We start from the raw sequence: 9911 nt of genomic DNA, 5'->3' as shown, positions 1-9911 counted from the left end.
ACAACGTCAAGTTTCAGGACAAAATGCACAGCAAGAAACACACACAAGTTTTAGGAATATAAAGTGACACATTGTTTCTGGAAGCGACAGCAACTCTTCTGCTCTCTGCTTCCTGCACCGGCCCTCAGCTCTGCGCAGTGAAAAGCATTCAAAAGCAAGGTGCCCTCTTTCAGCAGTTCAGAAATGCTGCTGTGGAAGAAACAACCAAGAGCTGTCACTGTAAGAGGCATGTTCTCTCTTCCTCAGAGAAACACACCCTTGGCTCCCAGTTCCTGTCCTCTTGATCCCCGCTCCCAGGCAGGAAAAAGACTCCTCCTTGCCCTCTTCCAAGCACTGATTACACCAACAGGCAGCCCCCTGGGGCTAGACCAATAGTCCCGGTAGCCAGTCAGTGCGCTTTCTTGGCCTCCCGCGCTAAAATATAAATCCCCTCAAAGGTCTGGCAGCATTGCCCAGTGCCAGATACGGGCTGGAGCATTTGTGTGATCTCAGCAGGTCTCACTGCTCACTTCCTCACTGGGGGCAGTGGAGAGGACAGCGCTGATCTCCTCTCTCTGGTGACCAGTGGTAAGTCACGAGGAAACGCCATGAAGCAGCATCTTTAAGGTCCCTTCCCACCCAAACCATTCGATGATCCTATGATACCACTCTAGGCATCAGGGGAAGTTCATGAGGACATTAGGAAAAGGCTCTTCACTGAGAGGGTGGTGGGTCACCAAAAAGGGCTCCCCAGGCAAGTGGTCACGGCACCAAGCCTCTCAGAGTTCAAGGAGCGTCAGGACGATGCTCTTAGTCATATAGTTTCGTTTTAGGTAGTCCTGCGAGGAGCTGGACTTGACGATCCTTATGGGTCCCTTTCAACTTGAGATACCCTGTGTTCCTATGGGTATGGCAAAGAGTATGAGGACAATAGTCAGGCCAGCAGCATTAGGTCTGATTCTGCTGCTAAATGGTGCGCAGATGTTTCAATAAGGTTGTGGGATGCCATGTTACTGCTCAGTTTCCACGGCAGGAAGAACTGGTCGTGGATGCGAAGGCCAGGGCCAGCCTCGGCTGCAGCGACCATGAGACACTGGAGTTCAGGACCCTGAGAGGCAGGATCGAGGCAAAAACCAGGAACGCAGGCCTGGATTTCAGGAGAGCAGACTTGGGCCTCTTCAGGAATCTGCTTTGAAAAACCCATGGAAGATGGTGCAGGAAAGAAGAGGCTTCTGTGACACCTGGTTGATGTTCAAGGATTACCTCCCCCGAGATCAAGAAAGCTCCATTCCAACAAGTAGGAAATCAGGCAGCAGGAGACTGGCACGAGTGCGTAAGGAGCTCCTAACTGAACTCAGACTTAAAAAGGTGGTGTATAAGGAGCGGGTGCTGGGGCAGGTGACCCAGGGGTACTATAGACTTGCCGTCTGATCTTGCAGCGATAGCACCAGGAAAGCCAGGGCCGACCTGTAGCTGAATCTGGCAAGGTTTCCGGATGTGAGCACACGGAGGCAACTTCTTGTTCCTGATAGTTTTTCCCTGACAGTTTTTATAAAGAGAATCTTTACAAAGAGAAGCAGGGTCTTCATGGGAAACTAATCCTTGTGGGTTTTGATTTAGATTTCCTCTGAAAAAGCAGAAAGTGGCATCACCATCTAATTATTTCTCATTTAATAATAAATTACCAAGGTATAGTGAGTGACCTGGAAACCCATGGAGCAGTCAATTGCTTTTATAATTTTAGCTCATATTTCTGCAGCATATTGACAGTTTCCTTATTTGAATTGGATTCCTGACTTGTTTTCTTGATTTGCCTTTGAATGGTGTGGTTGATGACACGGTTTCACAGGGTTTTGATCCCTAATGGTAATACCAGGGGATAAAGAGAAGATACAAATCCCATGTCTGCCTTTATTATAGAAGATAGCGGGTAACAATGTTCTTGCGCCAGTCCGTTACACCAAGTCCCTACTGCCCCCTAAAGCATGCAGTCACTGCATTTTATATCAAAGGATTTTGGGTGAATGAAGGTCAGTGCCCTTCCCGCTAATGTGCACTGCAGTTCTTGAGTTTGCTGAACAGGAGGAGAGCCGTATTTTTGCCTAATACTGCCAGTGGTCTGGGATACACTGTCTGCAACAATGCCAATGAAGAAAAAAATTTACCTTGCTAGGCCCTTGATGCTTAGATTTATGAAGCAGGAAAAGCGTATTGACCGAAAGAGGCTGTTTGTACATATGCCTATAAATCAAACAGCCTGAGCAGGACCTGTGAGAACGGGGAAAGAGAGTACGTCATCCTACAAGGAACTTCGGGCAGAAGAGTGTAGCAGAGCTAACTCATGTCTTTGGCAAGAATGAGTCACTTGCTGAGCAACTAGGAGAAGAAGTTGGAGTGTTATGAAAAAGGATATCTTGGCACTTAACAGAGAGAATGTGTGAAAAGGCGGAGGGGTCAAGTTGAGGGGTGAGGCTTTGTGCAGATACAGCTTCCATTTAACTGGTAGAAACCAGAAAAAGAGTTTTGGTACAGATGCTTCTGGGTCTGGAGGAGTCCCAGAAAACATGTATATTTAGAGTAGTAGGTGCCAATAGTCAGTCTTGAAATGGGAGTAAATGTGAGGTACACTGTTGCCTTCTTTTCCTTTTCTGTGTGTCCTGCCAATGTGTCATGCAGTTAGCATACCAAACTTGAATCTTGGTTACTTGGGATCAGTGTCTGTAAGACTGGTGTTCCGGCCAACAGCTGCAGGACAGGTAGCCCTCCACAAACCGCCCATGGCAACCGGGTTGCTATGCATATTCTCTTTGATTGCGCTTGCAGTCTATATTTGCTCCACTGTTGTGGTTTCTTCACCGGTTTGGAGACTACATGTTTTCCGCTATATAGTTCTTCACTACATCTTTACAATGCATTGTACTGCTTTCCTCTTCCTACCTAGAAAAAAGGTGTTCTTCCTTTATTGAGCTATTCTGTGAACAAGGGCTTCTACTGATTTCAGAGCTCCTTAATTTGCCTTTAATTCAGAGAACAGTAGTGGTCTTCCAACTATCACGACCATTTTCTCACCCCTGGGTGCAGCTCAGCAGTGTCCACATCAAGATGCACCATTATTTTTCTCTCTTAAAGATAAGTATCTTTTGCTGTTGCTGTTGTGTTAGCTTCACTAACCATGTTTAGCTCTGTCCAAAATTTCTTCTATTCCGTTTGCAAGTATCATAGACCAAATTTTGTTACGCTGAGTTAGCCAGTGTAACACCTGTCTTGGGAACACTCTCACTTTCCTCTTGAAAAATGGTCTTGTTGCCATCATCAGTACAGCTTGGGCAGTGAGAGTTACTCAGTATTTCAGCTAGATGTGCTCTGGGCAAGGTTAAATGACAATGACTAAACCAGTGGCTATTATACTGTTCTCCAGCTACTAACCTTTGTGACACCGTTTCAACAGCGACAATGATGGGAGATTTTTAAGGCAGTTTCTGAACACAGCCTCTGTAGTTGGATTCTGATGTTTTGTAGCCTTCAACTGCTGATTCCAAGATTCAAGGGTAGACAATATGTTGAAGAATACAGCTTAGCTGATTTAGGTGAAGTGTCACGACACGAACCTTATGTAACATTTGTTTGGGGTGTAGAGCAGGTTTTTGATCATTTGCACCCATCTGTTTCAACCAGGTGATTATGTTTGGCTCTGTCTTGAAACTGCCAGCATGCCTAACTCTTTGTAGTCTCACACTATTGATTTATGTTATATGAAGGCTGTGAAATTTTTAGATTGTCAATACTGTTTTGCAAAGTAAAAGAGAATGGTGTTTTGATCAGTCTTTCTGCCTAGCTACTGTTACTGTAAAAGCCATTAGGAATGGGGTATGCAGAACCCTACAGTCTATCTTCTGTTCCAGAATTATGGAAAAAAAGTGGTGTTATTTAATTCACCTAAATAACAGTCACAATATTCTCTGCTTCGCTGGGAGCCTTACACAGAGCTTAAGGCTGTGAGTGATCTAACAGATGCAGAATTGTTTCAGCAAAGCAAAAAAGCGACATGACAGACTGGGGTGGGCTGTGCACAGGAAGGTCATGTTGAGTGACATCTCCTTGTCTGAGAACCTGCAACGTGTAAATATACTCATCATCCTGTACAAGGGAAAAAGGGTTGGGGGACTTTTAAGGGAAATGATGGTCTTTGGTACTGCAAGATCTGCATTCCTGTAAAATGTTAATTTTACACGATTAACATTGTTACGGTGTTAAAGATGCTAGGAACATATTTCTAATGGAAACCTAATTAAAGCCAACATACCAAGCATTTGTTTGCATAAATACAACTGGAAGCTGGAGATAAAATTCACCCTACAGTACTGAGACAGTCTAGCATATGCAAGAGAGTCTTAACATTTAGGGTCAAGACAGTAGATATATATTCTTAACTATTACATACACGAAATGTAATGCTGGGTGAGACCAACAACAGTGCTCGCAGGCCAGTATCCCATCTCCTTCCACAGCAGCTTTAGGAGGAAAGCTAAAGAACCTCTCTAGATGATCAGCACATCCCCAGGAGATCCCCTACCAAAACCCCAAGCAATTACTTGTGCTCAGAAACACAACTTCCTTGTTTTCATATATACCAACGCAAGTCAGGTAAACTAAAGGTTAGAGAAGATAAGTATGCTTACCTACTCCTGGCCTACAGATATGCCAAATTGGGTTTGGGGTTTTTTTTGTTTATTTTGTCATGGTTTTTTTAGTGGGAATTTCTGTTCACTTGTTTTGGGGATTTTTTTTTAGAGAAGTTAGACCGTAAGTTAGGTACTCGGCTGGCAGATGCTGTGCAGGTGTCAGAAATGTTTGCAGAGGCACAAAGCCCTGGCTGTTAAAAAAGAAATTGATTGTTTGGCCAAGGTTCCTGTGAAAATTGTAAAGCCTATGTAGGAAAACAGCACAAATGCAAAGTCTGGAAATGTGGGCTGTGCTGTGAACAGATCTGTAACACAAACCAGTGCTGGTGTTTGGTGTCTGTGATCAAAGATCCAGAGGCAAGGCAGGGCTATATTATCTATGATGCGGAATGTATGCAGGAAACTGGGACACATCACCCCATCTACAGTTTTGCCATGGAGTTAGCACCAGATGCCCCTTGGGATGAAGAAGGGGTAGAAAGCAACACCAAAGGAGAATGTGAGGACACATGTGTTATGGAGTTTATTCAGTTTTTTGTGGACATAAAGTTTTTGGGGCTACACTTCCCTAGAACATTCCAAACGCTGAGACAGCTACTTCGTTGTTAGTCAGCTTCTGAACCTAAGAGTGCATGTGCAGTTTATCACCCAAGGTGGTGAATTCCTAAGCATAGTACCCGGCCTCAGCATATGTTTCATTAACTCTTTAAATTTTCTGCCCATGAAATTAAGCAGCTTCCCCCCAGGCTTTGGGTATCGGGGGCTCCAAAAGTTATTTCCCCCATTTTTTTCAACACTACTGAAAACCAGATTTTTATATTATGCTTCTCCCACCACTGGAATGCTATGGGGTGGACAGCATGATGCTCGAAGCGAAAAAAGCAGTTCTCACACAGCTAGTCAGGAGGTTTTTGACTTGCAGAAACAACTGAATTACTCTTGTCAGCAGGGTGTAACAACTTTCGAAATCACACGGGAATGACATTATATTGATAACCCATCGCACATTCGATGAGAAAGAAGACAGTGAAAAGGTGGAGGTAACGTTCCCTTACAGTGTACTACACTGGCCTCTACTTGTGTGTCCACACGCTGGTTGATGTTTCTTACACCTAACATAGTAGCTCTCTTCCTTTAGGTGGCTATCACTTGAAGAAAAAGAGAGATACAATGCCCTTCAACGGCACACGTATGGGGCTGAAAAAGAAACTCTTAAAATCTGTCAGTCATTAAAAAGTGGCAAACATTAAATAGGATCCTACTTCTTGAATGTCTATGCATTTATTGATGGGGTGCCAACAGCTTTTGAATTTAATGCGTGCTTTTTCCGTGGCTGTATCAAATACTACCATGAAAATGACAAGAACCGTCTGGAAGGGAGCACCTTTGGATGTATATATTACTCAACACAATAAAAGAGGGACTGTCTAAAGAGAGGCAGTTTTCACATCAGATCTGTATGGAAACATGAGTAGGTTGCTATGACAAAACCACGTGGGAAGCTTGCCCAGTTCTTAGCCAGGACCAAACTGCCCGCACTACTGGTCCCCAGAGATGTGCTGCTTGGTGGCAGGACAAACAGCATTTGTCCATATAAGAAAGCAGCTCACAAAAAGATAAATTTATGTGATTTACTAGCCTCTCTCCCTTCATCAACAAACTAAAACAATAGTCTTTCAGACTCTACAGAGTTATTTTTGAGAATTTTGACAACCTGACAATCTGCTTTGGGACTGTCAAAGAAAAGGTGCACTTGCCTTGTGGGCTGTTTCTTCCCTGTTCTTCCTATGCAGACAGAAGTGGAAAAGCCCTCTGAGGCTCCTGAGGCCTCTGACCCTGTAGTTCAGAAGGTGTTAGATTATGTACAAACACAGCATCAGAAGAAAGCATAAGTACACTAGAGCAATAGGAGCGTATTTCTTCCCGGAACAACCAGGGAAGTTGTGCTATTCATAACCGTGCTCGCTGATCCTGGAGAAACGCAGTCTCTAGGGAGCCAGTTGCTCAGGTAAACCCCTAGAAATGTTTCTTTGGCATAGGGGTCTGCTGGAAAAATCCAAGGAAGCTGTTCAGTGTCCATCCTCACACACAGTCAAGGAGCATGTGTCTCCACTGCTTTATTTCTATGATGTCAAATAGCCTGTACACAACCATATTAAGAGTGGTGATCAAGGCCCCTGCAAAGTGTACTTCTCCTTTCAGGTCTCCTGGTTTAGTCCAGGAATAGTGATCAGCACATACTTTGTCTGGAGACAGGTCAAAGGCAAACTGGGTACTGCCCCCTAAATCATGCAGTCACTGCATTTTATATCAAAGGATTTTGGGTGAATGAAGGTCAGTGCCCTTCCTGCTAATGTGCACTGCAGTTCTTGAGTTTGCTGAACAGGAGGAGAGCCGTATTTTTGCCTAATACTGCCAGTTGACTGGGGTACACTGTCTGCAACAATGCCAATGAAGAAAAAAAATTGACAGATGTGAAAGGGAACAAAATAGGATTCTACAAGCACACAAACAACAAAAGTAAAAGTATAGAAAATATGGGGCCTTTCTGAATGGGGTAGAGAGGGGCTGATAACGAAAGATATGGAAAAGTCTGAGATATTCAATGCCTTCTTTGCTCAGTGTTCACCAACAAATTTTCTATGAGGAATCCCAAGCCTTAGAAACCAGAAGGAAATTCAGGAACAAGACCTAGCCTCTATGGATTGAAGACCAGATTAAAGAGAACTCAAACAAACTGGACATACTTAAGTTCATGGGGCATAAGAAGTTTCACCCAGTAGTGCTGAGGGAGCTCCATGAGGCCATTGCCTGTTCAGTCTTGATTATCGTTGAAATGTCATGGCAACTGGGAGAAGTCCTTATGACCGGAGGAAAGCAAATGTCATTCTTATGTTCAAGAAGGGCCAGAAAAAGATCCAGGTAACTACAGGATGGCCACCACAATCCCTGGGAAGATAATGGAGCAACTAATTCTGGAAGCCATTTTTCCACATACGTCACAAGACAATAGTCACAAATAGTCAGCATCGATTTATGAAGAGGAAGCCATGCTTAACCAACCTGGTAACTTTCTACAATGAGATGGCTGGCTTGGTGGATGAGTGGAGAGCAGTGAATTTTGTTTAACTCGACTTCAGTAAGGCTTTTGACACTGGCACTGTGACATGTGACATGTTTCCCCTGATAAAAATGTGTTGCTTCATGCTAGTTAACACTAATAATGAAGGTCAAAGGCACAAAAACACAGTACTGTAAGGTAAGACAAAAGATGAACTTATCTAACAACATCTACTTCATGATAATTACTTTGATACTCCTTTAAAGACTCAGTAAACGTACAAGAAACTATTCTTCTACAGAAGTGGAATATATTACCCACTTCTGGACAGAACACAGCTATGGGCTTTTATTGCAGAGAGACAGAGCAGTCATGTTTTCAGAGCTCTGTGGATCTTGAGAAAAGGTAAAGGCCTTAATTAAAATTGTACTTTGTACCTTTCAGCTGTATTAACTATGTAGCTTTTCACTTGTGTAGATAATAAGCACTGGGAGGAAAGGGAAAGTAATCATGTCCCTCAAAGGAAAGCTTTTAGTGAGCCAGATGCAAAGAATTTTAGAGAAGCAGACAGGTAGAGTCAGTCATTTGAAAAAGAAAGAGTCTGAAAGAAATGGATGAGAAAGATAACGTTTCTCTAAACTTCATGTATTGATGTTTTGCAATGCTTCAGCACAGTTTTGCTTGCCAATAGACATAGCCGTTCTGTCTTACACCACGCTTTAGAAACCTGTTTTCAAACACAAAATACCTTTCACCAGAACCGTAGCCAATGAACATACAGTGGATTACAGGAACAAAACATTGAAGACTCCTGTTCTCAGTAGTTCCAGGTGTTAGGTGTGGCATGTAAAACAGCAGCAAAGCCATGTTTATCATTTATTTGCAATTTCATTTAAATTACATCTGCTGTACTGACAAAAATCTTGAATAGATGACAGCCATATCAGAACTGAGGTATCATATTGCTTCCAGAACAATCATATCTGAAACAGAATAAATTAAATTAACCTCATATACACTGTTGCCATTCCTGAGATTAGGAAAGAACTGTCCATGTGAGAGATGACCTCTCATAACAATTGCTGTCAAAACTCCAGACCATAAAATCCTAAAGAAATGCTGAAGTCTACTCCATTACAGGAACGGGCCTAATAGTTCATCTTATTATGTTGAAATACATGTGAAACAAGAATAATCTATCAGTTGTAAAGAAAAACAAGATTACACACAAATTACAGCTTGTACACGGCTTAAGACGTTAGACTTTCTAGCCCGAGGCATCTAACAAGTGAAGTTACCTTTTCAGAGCACATCTCATGAAACAAGAGAGGGAAAACAGGAAGAAGGCACTCTGTCTCTTTGTGTTGACGCAAGATGCACACACTGAGAAAATGTTGCATTTCCCAGGCAGAAACAAACCAGGACCTGTAACCCTGGGAAATAAAAAAATATGTTCACATGAGACTACTTAGTCCAGTCTCACACACATGCATTCAGTGCAAGTCTGCAGGACTCTGTCTCAGAATGGGCTCAGTAGGCCCTTGGCTTTACTACTGATAATCTCAAGCGGGTGCCAGTTTAAGGCCTGTCATTGGGAGTTTGCTTGTTCTGTATTTTGGACTTCTTTTTAATCATGTCATGTAACAGGGTCTGATTTCATAGACCTTAGTGTAAGAGAAACACTTGATACCTACAAGGAAATGAAGGAGTGAAAACCAGTTTCTTTTCTTACATCTGATGAGAAGACCTGTTATGAGCCACGTATTAGCATCACCCATTGCACAACAGCAGTAATCCCCATAATTAAATAAATGTCACACAGCAAGGGAAACCCCACATTTAATGTAACCATTTCCTCACACACTCTTCCTAGCGGACTTTATACCTGCAGCCCCAAAGAACCAGTCAGTGCCTCCTGTTTGGAGGAAGAGCTAAACAACCCGTGGATGAGAAACCATGGCTACAAGGAGGGCTCGTTTTACCCTTCGCGGGGGTATTACACCGCAGAGGCATGGCCCACTGCAGGTTAACTTACACCCCAGCTGAGCCTCAGCCGTTACCCAGCAGACAGCTCCCCAGGAGCTCTGGGAGCTGAAGGCGCGTTCGCGGGTGTACGCGCACAAGCACCCACACGCAGCATACGCGTACACACCGCACCCCCGCGGAAGCGTGCTGCACAGCCCGGGCGC

This window comes from Falco rusticolus, chromosome Z, assembly GCF_015220075.1.
Source record: "Falco rusticolus isolate bFalRus1 chromosome Z, bFalRus1.pri, whole genome shotgun sequence".
Classification (NCBI taxonomy): Eukaryota; Metazoa; Chordata; class Aves; order Falconiformes; family Falconidae; genus Falco; species Falco rusticolus.
The sequence above is the reverse complement of the archived record's forward strand: the minus strand, read 5'-3'. Positions refer to the sequence as shown.